We start from the raw sequence: 5349 nt of genomic DNA, 5'->3' as shown, positions 1-5349 counted from the left end.
TCAAGGCCAAAGCTAATCCATCCTCTCATGAGGATAGCTCCCGCAAGGACCAAGATCCATTTACCAAGGAGATCATGAAGACCAAAATCCCAAAAGACTTTAAACTCCTGGATATGACTTTGTACGATGGCACTACAGATCCCAGCCATCATCTCAGCAATTTCAGAAGTAGAATGTACCTCACCGACGCCTCAGATGCAGTTCGCTGCAAAGCATTTCCAACTACTTTAACAAAGATAGCAATTAGATGGTTCGACAATCTACCTCCTAGGTCCATCTCAAGCTTCGACGACTTAGCCAAGAAGTTTCTGGCCAGATTCTCCATCCAAAAAGATAAGGCTAAGCACGTCCCAAGTCTATTAGGAATCAAGCAAGGAGATCGGGAAAGTCTTCGCAACTACATGGAAAGATTCAACAAAACATGCCTGGACATATAAAGCCTACCAACAGAGGCTGCCATTGTGGGCCTCATCAACGGCTTGTGAGAGGGACCTTTTAGCCAATCTATATCGAAAAAACACCCCCACATCTCTGAATGAAGTGCAAGAACGAGCAGAGAAGTACATCAACATGGAGGAAAACTCTCGACTAGGAGAGACCTCAAAATTCGGATTCACCTATCCCTCCCGGGATAAGGATAAAGAGTCCAAAAAGAAGGAAGATCGACATGGGGAAAAAATAAAAAAAATACCACAATTACACCCCTCTTCGGGTTTTCCTTGTGGATGTCTACAGAGAAGTTTGCCACACTGAAAAAATACCCCCAACTCGACCACTCAAAGGCAAAAAAGATGGAGGAAATCTGACCAAATATTGTGAATACCATCGAATCCGCGGGCATTCCACCAACAAATGTTTTGACTTAAAGAATGTCATAGAAAAACTAGTAAGAGAAGGGAAATTAGATCGGTACCTGGCCACCCGAGACGATGAGCAAAGAAAAAGAAGGGACGAAGATGTCGGACGAACCGAGCGATCACCTCGTACACCAAAAAGACACGTCCACATGATACACGGCGAATTTGCGGGAGTAGGAATCTCCAAATCATCTCGCAAAAGATATCTTAAAGAAGTATATCATGTTGAGGGGAAGGAAGAAGCACCCGACATCCTCGCAATTACTTTCACCAAAGAAGACGCATCCGGTATCATCTCAGGACACGATGATCCCATGGTCATCACTATTATACTGGCAAACGCAAATCTCCACCGCACACTGATAGACCAAGGGAGCTCCGCCGACATCTTGTTCAAAACTGCCTTCGACAAGCTCAGCCTGGAAGAAAAAGAACCTAGAGCATATCCAAACAGCCTATTCGAACTAGGAGACACCCCGGTTTAACCACTTGGATACATCTCACTACACACAACCTTCGGAAAAGGAAACCAGTCAAGAACACTCAAGATAGACTACATCGTGGTCGACATGAGTTCAGCCAACAACGCCTTAATAGGTCGGACAACATTGAATCAGCTCGGCACAATAGTCTTGACTACACATCTATACATGAAATTCCCAACTGCAGAAGGGATAGCTACAATAAAAGCAGACCAAAAGATGGTGCGCCGCTGTTACAATGAAAGTCTAAGCCTCAGAGGCAGAGGAGAAGAATTCTACACAATCGAACCCGGTGGAGCTCAGAGGCGGGAAGAACTCCGCCCACAACCCGAAGGTGAAGTAGAGAAAGTACAGATCGGAGACATCCTGGACAAAACAACCAATATTGGTACGATCCTAAAAGGAGACATAAAAGAATCACTCGTACAGTTCTTACGAGATAACATCGACCTCTTTGCATGGAAGGCTACAGACATGCCAAGCATAGACCCCAAATTAATGTGCCACAAGTTGGCGGTCTACCCAGGATCTCGGCCAGTACAACAGAGACAAAGAAAGCTCAGACCAGAACGATCCCAAGCTGTGGAAGAGCAGGTACAAGCTCTACTAGAGGTAGGATTCATAAGAGAAGTCAAATACCCACTATGGCTAGCTAACATCGTCTTGGTGAAAAAATGAAATGGGAAGTGGCGAATGTGCACAGACTACACTGATCTCAACAAAGCCTGCCCAAAAGATCGTTATCCACTCCCAAGTATCGACGCTCTGGTAGATACCTCCTCCGGATATAAATACCTCTCATTTATGGACGCATATTTGGGATACAATCAAATCCTAATGTATCCACCCGATCAAGAAAAAACTTCCTTCTTAACCCCAAAAGCAAACTACTACTACATCGTCATGTCTTTTGGTCTTAAAAACGCGAGAGCTACTTATCAGAGATTAATGAATAAGGTCTTTACGGATCACATCGGAAAAATCATGGAAGTCTATATGGACAACATGTTAATAAAGACACAAAGTGAAGAGACTTTATTGTCCGACCTGACCCAAGTATTCGACCTTATAAGACGGCATGGCATGTGACTCAATCCTGTAAAATGCACCTTCACAGTAGAAGCTGGCAAATTCTTGGGTTTTATGCTCACACAAAGAGGAATCGAGGCAAATTCGGATAAATGCCAGGCCATACTCGACATGAAGAGTCTGACTTATGTCAAAGAGGTACAAAAACTCAACGGGAGGTTGGCAGCCTTGTCCATATTTCAAGCCGGATCGGCAATAAGATCTCTTCCCTTCTGCGCCACTCTAAGGAAGGGAAAGAAGTTTGAATAGACAACGGAGTGCGAGCAAGCCTTCCAAGATTTCAAAAAATTCCTGGGACAACCACCTATCCTAACTCGACCACGGGAAGGAGAACCACTCATATTGTACCTCGCGGTAGGAAGTCAGGCAGTAGCCTCAGCACTAGTTCAAGAAGACGACAGTGGGCAACAACCTGTATACTTCATCTGTAAAGCATTACAAGGATCTGAGCTGAACTACCAAAAAATAGAAAAATTTGCCTACGTTCTCATACTAACATCTCGACGACTTCATCCATACTTCCAAGCTCATACCATTAGGGTTCGGATCAACCAGCCCATAAAAGGGATTTTGCAGAAAACAGACCTAGCTGGCAGAATCTTGCAATGGACAGTCGAGTTGTCCGGATTCGACCTTCAATACGAAGCTCAGACAGCCAACAAATCACAATACCTGGCTGACTTCATTGCAGAATTTACAGACACACCAAAAATCCCCACAGAATAGAATCTCTACGTGGATGGTTCCTCAAATAAAAATGGAAGCGGCGCGGGTGTGATAATTGAAAGTGACCAAGGAACCCAAATCGAACTCTCCCTCAAATTCGGGTTCCCTGCCTCAAACAACTAAGCGGAATATGAGGCACTACTAGCTGGCTTGAAACTGGCTAGGGAGGTTAGAGCTCAAAAGCTTGTCATCTTCAGCGACTCATAAGTAGTCACTTCACAAATAGTAGGGAGCTACCAAGCCAAAGATCCCACCATGAAAAAGTACTTGGACAAAACCAGGGAACAGTTCGGACAACTCGGAGAATATGAGGTCCGTCACATACCCCGAGAATAGAATGCCTGAGCTCACGCACTCTCAAAACTAGCCAGCACCAAACCAGGGGGCAACAATAGAAGCCTCATCCAAGAAATTCTGCAAAACCCATCAATCTCGAAAGAAGAAAAAATCCTAGCCATAACAGGTCAGGATCAAGGATGGATGACTCCCATAATTAAGTACCTCAAAATAGAAACACTCCCCATAGAGGAAAAGGAGGCAAATAGGTTAAACGGGAGGCTCAATATTACACTATCATAAACAATACTCTATACAAAAGAGGGATTTCAATACCATCATTAAAATGTGTGCCTACTTCCAACACAAAGGAAGTTCTAGAAGAAGTACATAGTGGCATTTGTGGCAATCATCTCGGAGCGCAAGCACTTACCAAAAAAGTACTCCGGGCAAGATTTTATTGGCCAACTCTACAAAAGGAAGCCACAGAGTTCGTAAAGACATGTCCACCATGTTAGAAACATGCCAACTTTCACATCGCCCCGCCAGAGGAACTCATCAGCGTGACCTCACCTTGGCCATTCGCAAAAATGGGGACTCAACCTTCTTGGACCCTTCCCTCAGGGATCGGGACAAGTTAAATTCCTCATAGTAGGGGTAGACTAATTCACAAAGTGGATCAAGGCAGGACCCCTAGCTAATGCCACTGCTCAAAGAAGTCAAAAATTCCTATATAGGAACATTGTCACAAGGTTCGGGGTTCCATACCCCATCACCACAGACAATGGTACCCAATTCACAGATGCAAGCTTCAGAAAGTTAGTAGCCGACTTGAACATAAAACAACAATTCACGTCCGTAAAACATCCCCAAGCCAATGGACAAGCCGAAGCTGCCAACAAAGTCATATTGGCTGGGCTGAAACGGAGATTACAGGACACAAAGAGAGCCTGGGCCGAGGAGCTCCCACAAGTCCTATGGACATATCAAACAACGCCACATACCACCATAAAGGAATCACCCTTCCTATTAGCGTACGGAATGGAGGAAATGATCCCAATAGAGATTGAAGAAGGGTAGCCTAGAGTGATCCACTATAATGAGGAAGCTCCCAACTTCAAAGGGAAGAACTCGACCTACTTCCGGAAGTCCAAGAAAGAGCTCGGATCAGGGAAGAAGCATTAAAATGTCGAATGGCTTCGAGATTGATGATTGGATTTTTGACGGTTTAAATAAAATCTCGTTGAAGTATAGTTTCTAAACCAAGCAATAATCCTTTCATACAAAAAGTTGTTTGTCACTAAAACAAACCCTAAATTTATAAACCGAAGTATTGAACCTCGTGTCGTTCTCCCTAGGAATTACAATAGAGTGTCTTGTTATTGGTTTTGAGTTATTTTGGGGTTTTGGATAAGAAGCATGAAAAATAAATGGCAATGAAAATAAACTAACAACTATAAAAGGCTTTTGGCAAGTTATGAGAATTAGAAATCCTATCCTAGTTATCCTCCTCAATTGTGATGAGAATTGTTCATTGCTACCACTTAGTTAACCTCTAACCATGGAGGGAAGTCAAGTGGATGAATCAATTTGATTCCTCAAGTCCTAATCAACTCCTAAAGGAATGACTAGCTTTAGAGGCAGTCAAATCAATTAGCAATCTCTAATTAACAATCAACAAAGGAATTAGATAACTCAAGAGTCACTAATCACTCTACCAAAGCCAAGAGGAACAAAATCTATACTAAAATCCAACCAAGCATTTCATCAAACACTTGGAAGGCACAAAAGGGAAGCATAGTAAATTGACAACAAGAATAGAATCTAACAATAATTATTGCAAAGAATTAACAACAACAATCAAGGAAATCACAATTATCATGAATTACCTCAAATTGCATTATTGAAAGAAAACAAAG

This window comes from Arachis duranensis, chromosome 9 (genome assembly GCF_000817695.3).
Source record: "Arachis duranensis cultivar V14167 chromosome 9, aradu.V14167.gnm2.J7QH, whole genome shotgun sequence".
NCBI classification, from domain to species: Eukaryota; Viridiplantae; Streptophyta; class Magnoliopsida; order Fabales; family Fabaceae; genus Arachis; species Arachis duranensis.
The sequence above is the reverse complement of the archived record's forward strand: the minus strand, read 5'-3'. Positions refer to the sequence as shown.